Here is a 17629-nt window from a genome sequence, read left to right as displayed (position 1 = left end):
CCGGCAGTGGGCCCCGCCCACACAGCCAGCTTCTCCAGGTTCCCGGAGCGGCCCCGCTAGTGAGAGCCTTTCTGACCAGAACAAGCTCCAAGTCCTGGAGCCAGCGCAGCACAGTGTACTCTGGCACACAAGCAGCTTCAGGGACCAGGATAGGGCAGCCAGAGACCTCCCCAAGTAGCCTGGACCCCTGTGGTGGGAGGTGCTTTTCAAGGCTAGCTTCTCAGACCAGACCACCCAGTGAGAGGCTTTCTACATAGAACCAGCCACAAGCCCCCGAACCAACGGAGAGCTTCGATCCGCAAGCAGCCTCTGGGATCAGGGCAGGGCAGCCAGAGACCTCTTCAGGCAGCTCTGCCCACTCCGGCCTCAGGCTCTCTTCACGGGGTGATCCAAGATGGCGGCCTAAAGGGTGACTACACCCCCCAGTCGCTCCAGAACCCAGGAGTTAAGAAGGGGAGGCATTGAGAGACTCGGACTGAAATAGAGCCACAGGTGAGTCTGCCCACTGGGTAAAGCTTGGCCCGGGTGGCAGGCCCAGATAGAGGTGGCTTATCAGAGCAGGGCAGGGCAGCTAGAGTCTTCCCAAGGTAGCCTTCCACACTCCGGCAGTGGGCTACTCCCAAAAGGCCAGCTGCATGGTGCAGGCCCACAGTGAGAGCCTTTCCGCACAGAGCCAGTTCCAAACCGCGGAACCAATAGGGGGCTAGGGGCAGTTTTCTTCAGATGCGCTGCATTATCAGATTCCTCCAAGACATCAGGCTACTGAAGGCTGGGAGGTGATACACTGGAAATCTATCGGGACACTATAAACCAATAGCGGAAAACTGCAATATCTCAGGGTCCCACTGACAGCTGACCAATATGAGAAAACAAGGGAAGAAAAGGTCCCAAACAATCCTAGATACTGCATCAATAAAACTCAATGACAGCACAGCAGAAGAAATGTCAGAAAGGGAGTTCAGAATGTACGTGATTAAAACGATCAGGGAAGCTAATGAGGAGATGAAAGAGCAAATGCAGGCATTGAAGGAGGAGATGAAAGAGCAAATGCAGGAATTAAATGATCGCACCAATCAACAGTTAAAAGACCAAATACGGGAAGCAAGAGATCATTTTAATAAAGAGTTAGAAATACTGAAAAAAAAAAACAAACTGAAATACTTGAAATGAAGGAAACAATAAACCAAGTTAAAAACTCCATAGAAAGCATAACCAATAGGATAGAACACCTGGAAGACAGAACCTCAGACATTGAAGACAAATTATTTAACCTTGAAAGCAAAGTTGGCCAAACAGAAAAGATGGTAAGAAATCATGAACAGAATCTCCAAGAATGATGGGATATCATGAAAAGGCCAAATTTAGGAATTATTGGGATTGAGGAAGGCTTAGAGAAACAAACCAAAGGAATGAACAATCTATTCAATGAAATAATATCAGAAAATTTCCCAAATCTGAAGAATGAAATGGAAAACCAAGTACAAGAGGCTTATAGGACTCCAAACATACAAAATTACAACAGACCCACACCAAGGCACATTATTATGAAAATACCTAACATACAAAATAAAGACAGAATTTTAAAGGCCGGGAGAGAAAAGAATCAAATTACATTCAGAGGGAAACCAATAAGAATATCAGCAGATTTTTCAATCCAGACCCTAAAAGCTAGAAGGGCCTGGAACAACATATACCAAGCCCTGAAAGAAAACGGATACCAACCAAGAATCTTATACCGAGCAAAACTTACCTTCAAATTTGACGATGAAATAAGATCCTTCCATGATAAACAAAAGCTAAAGGAATTTACAAAAAGAAAGCCAGCATTACAGAACATTCTCAGCAAAATATTCCATGAGGAAGAGATGAAAACCAACGATGGAAATCAGCAATAGGAGGTGCTAGCCTAAAGGAATAGCCAAATAAAGGAGAAACCAAATCATGTCAAAAACAAATTGACTGGGAATACAAATCATATCACAATAATAACCCTGAATGTTAATGGCCTGAATTCATCAATCAAAAGACACAGACTGGCAGATTGGATTAAAAAGAAAAATCCAACAATATGCTGCCTGCAAGAGACTCATCTCATAGAAAGAGACACCCATAGACTAAAGGTGAAAGGATGGGGAAAAACATACCATGCACATGGACACAGCAAAAAAGCTGGAATATCCATCCTCATTTCAGATAATGTGGACTTCAAACCAAAACTAGTCAGAAGGGATAAAGAAGGACATTACATGCTGCTTAAGGGAAGCATAAATCAGCAAGACATAACAATCATAAATATCTATGCCCCGAGCATTGGCTCATCCACGTACGTCAAACAAATCCTTCTCAATTCCAGAAATCAAATAGACCACAACACAATAATACTAGGCGATTTTAACACACCTCTTTCACCACTGGATAAATCGTCCAAACAAAAATTGAATAAAGAAACTATAGATCTCAACAACACAAGCAACAATTTAGACTTAACGGACATATATAGAATATACCATCCAACAAAGAACGAATACAATTTCTTCTCAGCAGCACATGGATTCTTCTCTAAAATAGACCATATTTTATGCCACAAAGCTACTGTTAGCAAATACAAGAAGATAGAGATACTACCTTGTACTCTATCAGATCATAATGGATTGAAACTAGAAATAAATGACAGAATAAAAAACAGAAACTTCTCCAATACCTGGAGACTAAATAATACACTATTATATGATGAATGGATAACAGAAGACATCAGGAGGGAAATAAAAAAATTCATAGAAGTAAACGAGAACAAAGACACATCATATCAAAATCTCTGGGACACTATGAAAGCAGTACTTACAGGAAGATTTATTTCATGGGGTGCATTCAAAAAAAGAAGTAGAAATCAACAAATAAATGACTTAACACTACAGCTCAAAGCGGTAAAAAAAGAAGAATAGACCAATACCAAAAGTAGTAGAAGAAAGGAAATAGTTAAAATCAGAGCCGAAATCAATGAAATCGAAACAAAAGAAACAATTGGAAAAATTAACAAAAGAAATAGTTGGTTCTTTGAAAAAATAAATAAAATTGATAAACCCTTAGCCACACTAACAAAGAGAAAGAGGGAGAAAACTCAAATTACTAAAATTCGGAATGAACAAGGAAACATCACAACAGACACGACTGAAATACAAAACATAATTAGAAGCTATTTCGAAAATCTATACTCCAACAAAACAGAAAACCTCGAAGACATCAACAAATTTCTAGAGACATATGAATTACCTAAACTGAAAGAGGAGGGCATACACAACTTAAATAAACCAATTTCAAGCAATGAAATAGAAGAGGTCATCAAAAGCCTACCAACAAAGAAAAGTCCAGGACCAGATGGGTTCTCAGCCGAGTTCTACAAAACCTTTAAAGAAGAGCTCATTCCAATACTCCACAAACTATTCCATGAAATAGAAGAGGAGAGAACCCTCCCAAACTAGTTCTATGAAGCCAATATCACCCTGATACCTAAACCAGACAGAGACACATCGAGGAAAGAAAATTTCAGACCAATATCCTTAATGAACATCGACGCAAAAATTCTCAACAAAATTTTAGCAAATCGCATACAAATATATATTAAAAAGATACTGCACCACGATCAAGTGGGTTTTATCCCAGGGATGCAAGGTTGGTTCAACATTTGGAAATCAATAAATATCATTCACCATATCAACAGACTTAAAGTTAAGAATCACATGATTATTTCAATAGATGCAGAAAAAGCATTCATTAAAATACAGCATCCCTTCATGCTCAAAAAACTAGAAAAAATTGGGGTAGTGGGAATATTCCTTAACATTATAAAGGCAATCTACGCTAAACCCATGGCTAATATCATTCTAAATGGTGAAAAACTGAAAGCGTTCCCCCTAAAAACTGGAACAAGGCAGGGATGCCCTCTTTCACCACTTCTATTCAACATCATCCCTGAAACTCTAGCCAGAGCAATCAGACAAACCAAAGAAATTAAAGTGATATGAATAGGAAAAGAAGAACTCAAACTATCCCTGTTCGCTGATGACATGATTATATATTTAGAGGAACCTGGAAATTCCACCAGAAAACTTTTAGAACTCATAAGTGAATTCAGTAAAGTAGCAGGTTACAAGATCAATGCTCATAAATCCAATGCATTTTTATACATAAGTGATGAATCTTCAGAAAGAGAAATTAGGAAAACTACCCCATTCACAATAGCATCGAAAAAAATAAAATACTTGGGAATCAATCTCACAAAAGAGGTGAAAGACCTCTACAATGAGAACTACAGAACACTAAAGAAAGAAATTAAAGAAAACCTTAGAAGATGGAAAGATCTCCCATGTTCCTGGATAGGCAGAATTAATATCGTCAAAATGGCTATACTACCTAAAGTGCTATACAGATTCAATGCAATTCCAATTAAAATCCCAATGATGTACCTTGCAGAAATAGAGCAAGCAATTATGAAATTCATCTGGAAGAATAAAAAACCTAGAATAGCTAAAGCAATCCTCAGTAGCAAGAGCGAAGCAGGGGGTATTGCAATACCAGATCTTCAACTCTACTACAAAGCAATAGTAACAAAAACGGCATGGTATTGGTACCAAAATAGACAGGTAGATAAATGGTACAGAATAGAGAACATGGACACAAACCCAAATAAATATAATTTTCTCATACTAGACAAAGGTTCCAAAAATAGGCAATGGAGAAAAGATAGCCTCTTCAACAAATGGTGCTGGGATAACTGGAAAACCATATGCAAAAGAATGAAATTAAACCCCTATCTCTCACCCTACACAAAACTCAACTCAAAATGGATCAAGGACCTCAGAATCAGACCAGAGACCCTGCATCTTATAGAAGAAAAAGTAGGTCCAAATCTTCAACTTGTTGGCTTAGGATCAGACTTCCTTAACAGGACTCCAATAGCACAAGAAATAAAAGCAGGAATCAACAACTGGGATAGATTCAAACTAAAAAGCTTTCTCTCAGCAAAGGAAACTATCAAAAATGTGAAGAGAGAGCCTACAGAGTGGGAGAATATCTTTGCCACTCATACTTCAGATAGAGCACTAATTTCCAGAATCTATAAAGAACTCAAAAAACTCTACATGAAGAACACAAATAATCCAATCAACAAATGGGCTAAGGAAATGAACAGACACTTCACAGAAGAAGATGTACAAGCAATCAACAGATATATGAAAAAATGTTCAACATCCCTAGTAATAAGGGAAATGCAAATCAAAACTACCCTAAGATTTCATCTCACCCCAATTAGAATGGCGATTATCAAGAATACAAGCAACAATAGGTGTTGGCAAGGATGTGGTGAAAAAGGAACACTCATACATTGCTGGTGGGGTTGCAAATTAGTGCAGCCACTCTGGAAAGCAGTGTGGAGATTCCTCAGAAAGCTTGGAATGGAAACACCATTTGACCCAGCTATCCCACTCCTTGGCCTATACCCAAAGGACTTAAAATCAACATACTACAGAGAGACAGCCACATCAATGTTTATTGCTGCTCAATTCATCATAGCCAGATTGTGGAAGCAACCTAGATGCCCTTCAGTTGATGAATGGATAAAGAAACTGTGGCATATATATAAAATGGAATATTACTCTGCAATGAAGAATGATAAAATTATGGCATTTGTAGGCAAATGGACGAAATTGGAGAATATCATGCTAAGTGAGATAAGCCAATCTCAAAAAACTAAAGGACCAATGATCTCGCTGATAAGCGGATGAGGACATATAATGGGGGGTGGGAGGGGTTAGCATTAGGTTTAGGGTTAGGTTTAGGGTTAGGGATAAGGAGAGCGGTAAGAATGAAGGAAAGAAGGACTGTGTAGAGGGAAAAAAGGGGTGGGAGGGGTGGGGGGGAAGGGAAAAAAAATAAACATCATTGCCCTATGTAAAAAAAAAAAAAAAGAAGAAAGAAAATAAGAGGCTTCAGTTTCAAGGCAAAAGAAATTGGATGTGATTCAGAGTATTGCCATACTTTTTTGTTTTGTTAAATTTCTCATAATTCAAACTTCTTTAATTTCCTATGTTGATTTGATTTATTAAATTACCACTCTTTCTGTTACTTCTTTAAAATTAAATTATTTGCATGAAAAAAAAAAGATGGGACAAGGGATCAGGGATATTCAGAGGAACCTTTCTTTGTGATAGCCAGATATGTAGAGAATAAATTATCTGAAAGTTTAGTTCAATTATTTTTCTTATGTGAACTCCATCTGATCAAAAACTGTTCCTAGTCAAAGGAACTTCATTTATTAAGTAGTAAATGTCCAATTTTAATTAATCAAGGCACATAACACTAACAGTCAATTAGACAAAATGAGAAAAAACTAATCCATGTTCTCACAAATATTATTTTCAAGTAAAAACAAAGAAATTTCTCATATTATTTAATTTCTGGTAAAATACTTTTGGAATTTTTCATCTGTGATAACTAATAACTACTTTGGTGACCTTCCAGGGACCAGGGTGTTATGGACTAGGCATCACCATCCCCCCTTCTTCATCCTTGGAGACACTAAATCACTCTTTAGAAGTCATTTTCCTTTTAACTCAGGCAATCAATGATGTTAAATGTTAATGTGAAACAGCATACCTTCCAATTCTGCAATTTTCATGATGAAATTATAATCATGGTTAATAAGTAGTAGTCAAATTTACCAAGTGCTGAGTTTTTCAATATGATTCAATAATTAATAGCAAGAATTAAAAATAAAGTCAACTGCAGGAATAAAGCAGTGGGTTCCAGTGAGGGAGTGGAGAAAACGGGGAGGTGTAGTCAAAGACACAAAGGAGCAGATACATAGGATGAGCAAGTCCAATATACAGCATGAGGACTAAAGTTAACAAAAATGAATTGTATTTGGGATTTTTGTTAAATTGGTAGGTTGGGTTACATCCGTTACCAACAAATGTAATTGTATGAGATGATGGATATGTTAATTTACTTCACTTAGTAAACATTTCACTCTATGTATTCCATAGCATCATGCTATATGCCCCAAATATACACAATAGAATTTGTTTTTAAAATAGCAATGCTTCTAAAAAAGAGTAAAATTATGGCATTTTTGGTAAATGAATGGAATTGGTGAATATCACGCTAAGTGTAATAAGCCAATCCCAAAAAACCAAAGGTCCAATCTTTTCTCTGATAAGTGGATGATGATACATAACAAGAGTGTGGTGAGAGGTGAGTAAGAGAAGAAATTAGGAACTTTGAATTGTGTAGAGGGAAATGGGTTGGGAGGTAGTGGAGGAAGGAAAGATAGGAGACTGAGACAGACATTATTACCCTAAGTACATGTATGATTACACGAATGACATGAATCTTTGTTGTGTACAGCCATGGAAATGAAAAGTTGTACCCTATTTGTGTACAATGAATCAAAATGCAGTCTGAAAAAATATAAAAAAACCCACAAAGTAACATAAAATAAAATAACAATGCTTTTTCATTTATATCCTACCATGTGTAAAACACTATGCTGGGTTCTTTAAACTTGATTGCAATTTACTTCTCGAAGGTTCAGGCAGCTTAAGTAAATTGCCCATAGACACATAGTTTACTAGTAACACATTCAGTATTTAAATCCTAACCTATTATATTCCAAAATGGGTGCTATTTTCACTGCACTATTACAAGGAAAAGAAAGCTGAATTCATTTTGGCATGAACTTTTATGCCTATTTATTGTATATATAGAAAAGGAAAGGTAAATTGATCTTGCATTTTCTGCCATGAAAGATTAAGAATTTTAATTTATTCTAAGTAAATTATTTTCATTTCCCCTTCCTTGCTTCTTCAGTTTTTGTTCATACTATATTTTAGCACTTCTATTAATAATTATTTTTATAATTTAAAATATAAATTTACAACTTATTTGTTTATAAAATCTTGATGGTATTTTTTATACTATTTGATGGCATTTTTTAAATAATGGCATGATTTCTTAGTTGGGTTTTTGTTTTTCCTGGTGTTCCCAATTGTTAATCATTTTATAATTGATAAAAGACATGTATGACTTCACTGTACCACTCAAATCAATTAAATTTTTAACTAAAATCTATACTAAAGTAATTATTCCTGATGACATTCTACTTGGATTTAGATTAACTGATCAGTGCTAACTTGAAATTACTTTTCTTCAAAAATGTCTTTATTTTTCTTACATACTTGATAATTTCATAGGATATAGGAATTTAAGTTCAGAATTTCTGCCATCAAGAGTTTGAAGGCATTTCTCCAATTTTATTGTGGTGTATTATTGAGAAATTTTAAAACGATCCACTTTATTAGTGACTTTGATCTTTCTACCACCATAATCTTCCTTATTTCTTTATGTTCTAGTCATTGATAAAGAATCTTGCAATTAGTTCCCTTGTTTAATGTCCTGATTGTTTGTACTCTCCTATTTTCTAGCACTCCCTACACTCCCTACCCTTTCCCTTTCAGACTCTTATTTATTCTGCACTGTGGCTTTTTAAATTAGTTTATCCTATAGTTCCTCAATCAGGAATTAAAAAAAAATATTTTAGATGTTGATAGACCTTTATTTTATTTATTTATTTTTTATATGTGGTGCTGAGAATCGAACCCAGTGCCTCACTTGTGCTAGGCAAGAGCTCTGCCACTAAGCCACAACCCCGACCCCTCAATCAGGAATTAATTAACATCTTAAGCTTATTTATGGTCTCCATTTTCATTCTTAGCACTGCAGGAAACATTTTTTTTCTTTATTTAATCTTTTAACTCTTTATACACTGCATTTTGATTCATAGTACACAAAAGGGGTACATCATTTCATTTCTATGGTTGTACACGATGTAGATTCATACCATTTGTGCAATCATACATGCACATAGGGTAATGGTGTTTGTCTCATTCCACCATCCTCCATACGCCCCTCCCTCTCATTTCCTTCTACATAATCTAAAGTTCCCCCATTCTTCTCTCACTCCCCATCCCCCACCCACATTAGATATCATTCTCCACTTATCAGGGAAAACATTTGGCCTTTGGACTTGGCTTATTTCACTTAGCATGATATTCTCCAATTCCATCCAGTTTTTTTTGCAAATGTCATACTATTATTAACTCTGGTATATATGCAGAAAACATTTCTTAAAAAAATATAACTCTTTTTCCAGTGGAGAATTGGGAGAAAAAATAAAGGGTTGTGGTTGGGGGAATAGAATTTTGGTTAGTCATACATAAAGAGAGAGGAAATATAGGAAAGCCTCAACTGGCTTATGGACATCATCCAGCAATTCTAGATTTGCTCAATCAATTAGGTTTCCTATTTTTCCCATTTATACTTTTTAACCCATTCAATTATCCCTTCCACAGTATCAGATGTATTTCCCAGAAAGAATATAGAATTAACTGAAGTAATTTTTTAAGCAGACACATAGACCCATGGAACATATTAGAGAATGCAGAAATGAATCCACATATTTAGAGCAAATTTATTCTGGACAATGATGCTAAAAACATACATTGGGAAAAGGACAATTACATCAAACGGTGCTGAGAAAACTGGAAATCTCCATGCAGAAGATTAAAACTTGATCCCTACCTCTTATCCTTTACAAAAATCAATGCCAAAATGTATCAAAGATCTTAAGGTAAGACCTGAAACTCTGAAACTACTACAGGAAAACATTGGGGAAACACTTTGAGATACTGGTAGAGATGATTATTTTCTGGATAGGACTCTGAATGCGCAGGAAGCAAAATCAAACATTGACAAATGGAGATTGCATTGTATTAAAATATTCCTGAACAGTAAAGGAAACAACCAAAGAACAAAGGGACAATTCACACAATGAGAGAAACTATTTCCCAGCTGTTCATCTGACATAGGGTTAATATCCAGAATATTAAAGAACAAAGCAATACTTAACAAAAATAAGTCTGTAAAGAAATAGACACTTCTCAAAAGATGAAATATATAAATGGCTGATAAAGTTGAAAATGTTAAATATTATTAACATTTTATTAACACATATTTGAATTATTGGGAAAATTCAAATATGTGTTAATAAAAATAGATGTGAACAAAAGGTGATTTCTTCTCATTGCTAAACATCTCTTCACTAAATCTATACCTTGATTGGATGCACATCCATTTTTTTTCTTTCTTCCATCCATTAAATTTGGGAAAGATATCCATTCTCTTCTGGTAGGTCATGAAGTCCCTGTGCTCTGATCTCATTCCTTTCTACATTAACATCTGCATGTTTTGCTGCTTCTGCAACTTTCCCTCCATGTTATTTTTTTATGACACTTGTATATGTTTATCATCTGCATCAAGCCACCTTTGATTCCATGTTATCCAAAGCTTTTCTTCACACCTCTCATTTTCCTTTCATAGTTACAGAGTTCTGTCTATAGTCTTTGTCCCATTTTCTCAATTTCATACATAATATACACATTTATGAAATAAATATAAATTTCATAGATAATATATATTCATAAATAATATTACATAACATCTATGAAATGGCATTTTAATAAATATGTATTTATTTCATAGATGATAGGTAATACAATATTGTTTATGATGTGGTAACCTACTATATATGAAGTGTGGTTTCTTGCTTTATTAACCTGAGACCATACAGAAAGGACAGTTTCTAACTGTTGCAATACATTCTTTCTTGGATAGTACAGTAATTTATCTAGTCAGTTTCCTATTATAGGACTTTCATGTTGTTTTCAGTCTTAATATAAATATTAATGAAAATATTATAAATATTAATGCAAATGTTCATATATCACTTTGTCAATGTATACCTATGTAGAAATTAAATTTATGAAAAGTTAAATTTTTAGGTTGAAAAATTTGTGGGTTCTTAATTTTGACAGCTACCAATAAGGCGCCTGCCATAAAAATTATCCCAATACATTTTTCCATCAGCAGTGTATGAGAAAACCTGTTTTACACATGCTCATACTTCTGAGGGCAACTCTCCTGACTTTCCTTGTCTTCCCCTTTCTCCTCCTCTTCAACCTCTTTTGTAGTAACTACAGATGTTTCTTAATCTCTTTCCAGAACCTCATGCTCATTTCACTGTACACTCTTTGCACAATATCATCTACATTTTTGTTCAATTTCCAAACTATATGTTGAAGACTCCTTAGTCCTTACCTCCATTCTGAAGGCTCTTGGGACTGGTGTTACATTTCCTCTGAAATACCTTTGGTAAGATGCCTTCCAGGCATTGCAAACTTAATGAGTTTGAGTCTAAACACCTTTCCTCCAAAACTATTTTACTTTTAGTGTTACATTGCTCAGTTCATGTTTTCACTAAGTCCTATTTAGACTCTAGACTTGAGAGTATTTATTGCATTCTGCTTTCCCTTCTCAGCCCTTTCTCTTAGCCCCACATCCAAAATACCCATCAAGGTTTTATGTTCTGCAGCTTCTATTTTCCAAACATTTATCAAACTAATCTGTCCTTCTACATCGTCTCTGTTACTACCCTTATTCTGCCCACCACTGACTATCTTAAAATGATTTTACTATCTTTCAGCTTAGACATCTACTGCTAGTTCTTTGCTCCTATCCAGTCTCCGCCTTCCAATTACAGTAATTATATTTAAAAAACAAAACAAAACTCAAAAACATGAATCTATTCATTTCACCTCCTGGCACAAAATCTTTCAATAACTTCTCAATTTCCTTAAGATAAAGGAATAAATATCCCTATGATAAAGGATAAATTCTGCATCCTTCTAATACTTTACAACAAGACCAGTCAAATTGGACATTATGCCTTCTCTCATTTTCATGGCTTATTGTGCATACTCTTTTTTTCTGCCTGGACCACACTCTTCTCCAGCATCAAATCAAAGCTGAAATGTTATTTCCTTAGTCAATTACTGGTTTCTATAAATTGTTAGGTTCCTCTGAACTTTCCCCATCATGATGATTTAATATTTGATTATAAATACTTGCTTAATGTCTGCACTCCATTTTAGAGTTTGTTTCATGATTCCAAGGCCTTTTTTTTGTCTTGCTCATCAACATATTTCTAGTGCAGACTTAGGACAATGCCTCAAACATAGTAAACACTCAATAAATGTTTATTGAAGTATATGAATAAACAAATAATTAATTGCATGTGTTGGTAAACATAAGATAGTGAGGCAAAAAATAAGACAGAAATATTAAGTTGTTTTCTCAGAAATACAGACAGTTATACTGGCCTATTGATATATACATTTTTTTGTCTCCCTGTGACCCACAGCTTGCATTTCCAAGATGTCTGGTTGATAATGTAGATGTTCTGTCAGTAGCCTTGGAACACTGTTGGTAAAACTCATGAACTTATCCTTGTTAGAAAAACTCTATGAAGGAACTAGTATAGATTGCTATAAATTTTTGTCAAGGGCAGTTTATGTACAATTTGGCAAACTAAATGCAGAAAATCATTCCTATGTGATTTTTGATGCTTCCCATAGCTATTGCTCAATTTCAATGAACTCCAAAGAAAATCTGGAGAATCTCTGATATGACCAACTATTTTAGTGTTTTAATGGGTTTTTTCTTCTCTACTCTATGGCACCTGCCAAAAGTGGGAGTAAACTATCTGGAATACTTGGCATTTATTGGATAAACAGCATTTCATTTTTACACAAATGTTGACAATAAATCTTCTAACATCTGGGATGTAGGTAAGTGTTCTACTAATTTTGCAGAAGAGGAAGTGAAATCACAGGGACCTGCCAGTTCACCAAGGTCACTGAACAAGTCAGTGTCAAGACTGGGAGTAGTACTCGGGAATTTTTGACTGTGTATCTTCTGTTCAACTAAACTACCTTCCTAAGGGAAAAGCACACTGGGAATATATTCCTGGTTTTATGTTTCCTATCAAAACTGGAAGGCCTAGCAATCTCATGAGAATTCCTGTTTCCAATTTCAATTTTATGAGTGAGGGCAGCCTGATAAGTATTCACATACAAATTAAAAATTCCATACATTCATGTGAAACAGAATTTTGAAAAATGTTTTTATTTTCATTCCTTTTTCATTTTGCATTCTTTCTAATGCTCTGTTTTCCTTAAAAAATTATTTTCATCCTTGGTGTCTTTGAAAGGTTATCCTTTAAAGAAAATCCTCATGATTATAAAGTGAAAAAATATGCCAGGCAAACAAATGTCGCACTTTGTATTTCTAAATATCATTTCATGGTATGCATTACTTAGGTCACATTGTGTAATTCAAAACTATAAGAAAATACCCATCTTTGAAAGAATAATTGCACCATAATTGCTTAGATATTTATAATGCAATACATAGATAATGTGAAATAAGACAACAGTAAACCCATCACCCTCCTATTTCACAATAGTTCTTTGAATCACAAGTTTCTTATGAAAAGAAATGAGTTGCCCTGGACTGTGCATGGAAAGTTCTGAGGTGAAAGAGGACTTAGGCTTTGTTTCTAGATGGCTGGCCTGGTTTCTATTTCTACCTCTGCCACTGACATGCCCAGTGTCCCTAAGCAAATCTTTTAACTTCCTCATGATTCAATGCCTGCATATGTAAAGTGGTGACAATGACAGAATGTATCTCATAGGTTATGATGAGGATTAAGTGAGTTAGCCTATATAAAGCATTTTATAGAAAGATGCTTGGGACACATATGACATGTATGTCAGAGTTATCAGTTATTGACATCTTTTGAGGTATTATTACCATATTTTGTATTTCTAAATTTTGTCTTAGATAAATGTGATATGTAATATAGAATACATTAAATGCTGAAGGAGGAAAAACATTGTTAGAACAGGAGAGAAGAGAGAGAGAGAGAGAGAGAGAGAGAGAGAGAGAGAGAGAGAGAGAGAGAGAGATGTAGTTTGGCAGGAAAACCAGGTTCCCATTTGCAGCTTACTTCTGTAATGTTTCCATAAACTTTCCTGGAGTACAATGAAAACCTGTGTAAAGTGATCCTGCTGGCTTTGAATTAACCCACAGCACAAGGAAATTCTCACAGTAAAATTGAAGAGATTGGCTAAGAATGTTTGGCTATTTTTCCCTCACAAGAATGAATGCAGAAAAATGTGAGCATATCATTTTTTGCATATTTTAACCTTGCCCTCAGATATTAGTCAATTTTTCTAAACATTTTCCAGGGTAATAGCAAACATACCTATGCTTTACATTGTACTTAACTGCATGAAAATCCAGTATTTAAGAAGGCACAGTTTCTTATATCATTAGAGAAAGCAAGCTGACACAGAAAGTGCTCTTTGATGAATGTAAAAATGTTTGTAGGGTGTATGATTTAAAGGTATTCTTAGGTGCCCCAAAGCAGGATGTTAGGGAGAGAATGCATACTTTTTTACTTAGTTGTCATCAATAACCCCTTCATGCTCAAAACACTAGAAAAAATAGAGATAGTGGGAACATTCCTTAACATTGTAAAGGCCATCTATGCTAAGCCCATGGCCAATATCATTCTAAATGGAGAAAAACTGAAAGAATTCCCCCTAAAATCTGGAACAAGGCAGGGATGCCCTCTTTCACAACTTCTATTTAATATCATCCTTGAAAATCTAGCCAGAGCAATTAGAAAGATCAAAGAATTTAAAGGGATATGAATAGGAAAAGAAGAACACACACTATCCATATTTGCTAAAGATATGATTATATACTTAGAGGAACGAGGAAATTCCACCAGAAAACTTTTAGAACTCATAAGTGAATTCAGTAAAGTAGTGGGATATAAGATCAATGCTTATAAATATAATGCATTTTTATACATAAGTGATAAATCTATGGAAAGAATAATTAGAAAAACTACCCCATTCACAATAGTCTCTATAAAAATAAAATACTTGGGAATCAATCTCACAAAAGAGGTGAAAGACCTCTACAATGAGAACTACAGAACACTAAAGAAAGAAATTAAAGAAAACCTTAGAAGATGGAAAGATCTCCCATGTTTTTGGATAGGAAGAATTAATATTGTCAAAATGGCCATACTACCAAAAGTGCTATCCAGATTCAATGCAATTCCAATTAAAATCCCAATGATGTACCTTGCAGAAATAGAGCAAGCAATTATGAAATTCATCTGGAAGAATAAGAAACCCAGAATAGCTAAAGCAATCCTTAGCAGAAAGAATGAAGCAGGGGGTATTGCAATACCAGATCTTCAACTCTACTACAAAGCAATAGTAACAAAAACGGCATGGTATTGGTACCAAAATAGAAAGGTTGATCAATGGTACAGAACAGAGGACACGGACACAAACCCACATAAACTCAATTTTCTCATACTAGACAAAGGGGTCAAAAATATGCAATGGAGAAAAGATAGCCTCTTCCAACAAATGGTGCTGGGAGAATTGGAAATCCATATGCAACAGAATGAAATTAAACCCATATCTCTCACCATGCATGAAACTAAACTCAAAATGGATTAAGGATCTTGGAATCAGACCAGAGACCTTGCATCTTATAGAAGAAAAAGTAGATCTGGAGCTTCAACATGTCGGTTTAGGACCAGACTTCCTCAACAGGACTCCCATAGCACAAGAAATAAAAGCAAGAATTAATAACTGGGATAGATTCAAACTAAAATGCTTTCTCTCAGCAAAGAAAACTATCAGCAATGCGAAGAAAGAACCTACACAGTGGGAGAAAATCTTTGTCAATCATACTTCAGATGGAGCACTAATCTCCAGAATCTATAAAGAACTCAAAAACTCTACACCAAGAATGCAAATAATCCAATCGACAAATGGGCTAAGGAAATGAATAGACACTTCACAGAAGATCTACAAGCAATCAACAAACATATGGAAAAATGTTCAACATCTCTAGTAATAAGAGAAATGCAAATGAAAACCACCCTAAGATTCCATCTCACCCCAATTAGAATGGCGATTATCAAGAATACAAGCAACAACAGGTGTTGGTGAGGATGTGGGGAGAAAGGTACACTCATACATTGCTGGTGGGGCTGCAAATTAGTGCAGCCACTCTGGAAAGCAGTATGGAGACTCCTTAGAAAGCTCGGAATGGAACCACCATTTGACCCAGCTATCCCACTCCTTGGCCTATACCCAAAGGACTTAAAATCAGCATATTACAGAGATACAGCCACATCAATGTTCATAGCTGCTCAGTTCACAATAGCCAGATTGTGGAACCAACCTAGATGTCCTTCAATTGATGAATGGATAAAGAAAATGTGGTATATATATATATATATATATATATATACAATGGAATATTACTCAGCCATAAAGAATGATAAAATTATGGCATTTGTAGGCAAACGGATGAAACTGGAGAATATCATGCTAAGTGAGATAAGCCAATTTCAAAAAACCAAAGGAAGAATGATATCGCTAATAAGTGGATGATGACACATAATGGGGGGAAGGAGGAGTTAGTGTTGGGGTTGGAGTTGGGTTTAGGGAGGGGGGCAGGAATGAAGGAAGGAAGGACTATAAAGAGGGAGGGGAGAGGTGGGAGAACTGGGGGGGAGGGAAAAAATGGCAGAATGAATCAAACAACATTACCCTATGTAAATTTATGATTATACAAATGGTATGCCTTTACTCCATGTACAGGCAGAGAAACAACATGTATCCCATTTGTTTATAATAATAATAATAATAATAAAAATGATTTAAGGATCTCGGAATCAGACCAGAGACCTTGCATCTTATAGAAGAAAAAGTAGGTCCAGATCTTCAACATGTCGGCTTATGACCAGATTTCCTCAACAGGACTCCCATAAAACAAGAAATATAAACAAGAATCAATAACTGGGATAGATTCAAACTAAAAAGCTTTCTCTCAGCAAAGGAAACTATCAGCAATGTGAAGAAAGAGCCGACAGAGTGGGAGAAAATCTTTGCCAATCATACTTCAAATAGAGCACTAATCTCCAGAATCTATAAAGAACTTAAAAAACTCTACACCAAGAATGCAAATAATCCAATTGACAAATGGGCTAAGGAAATGTATAGACACTTCACAGAAGATCTACCAGCAATCAACAAACATATGGAAAAATGTTCAACATCTCTAGTAATAAGAGAAATGCAAATCAAAACCACCCTAAGATTCCATCTCACCCCAACTGATCTCGCTAATAAGTGGATGATGACACATAATGGGAGGTGGGATGGGTTAGTGTTGGGTTTAGAGTTATGGTTAGGGAGGGGGCCAAGAATGAAGGAAGAAAGAACTGTTAGAGGGAAAAGAGGGGTGGGATGGATGGGGGGAAGGGAAAAATAACAGAATGAATCAAACAATATTACTCTATGTAAATTTATGATTACACAAATGGTATGCCTTTACACCATGTACAAACAGAGAAACAACATGTATCCCATTTGTTTACAATAAAAAAATTTAAAAAATAAAAGAAGACTAGAAGAATGGTTTAAATCATTTAATTTTGCACATTTAATATAGTTGATATAAATGGCTTAGTTTTTAAAGAAAACATCTTTTTTCACATTTAAAAACATGCTTATTCACTGCCAATAGAAAAAATGCACAATAAATTTTTGTATGATACTTATGTCTAAAATATATCTTT

The sequence above is a fragment of the Sciurus carolinensis genome, chromosome 5 (assembly GCF_902686445.1).
Source record: "Sciurus carolinensis chromosome 5, mSciCar1.2, whole genome shotgun sequence".
Lineage (NCBI taxonomy): Eukaryota > Metazoa > Chordata > Mammalia > Rodentia > Sciuridae > Sciurus > Sciurus carolinensis.
The sequence above is the reverse complement of the archived record's forward strand: the minus strand, read 5'-3'. Positions refer to the sequence as shown.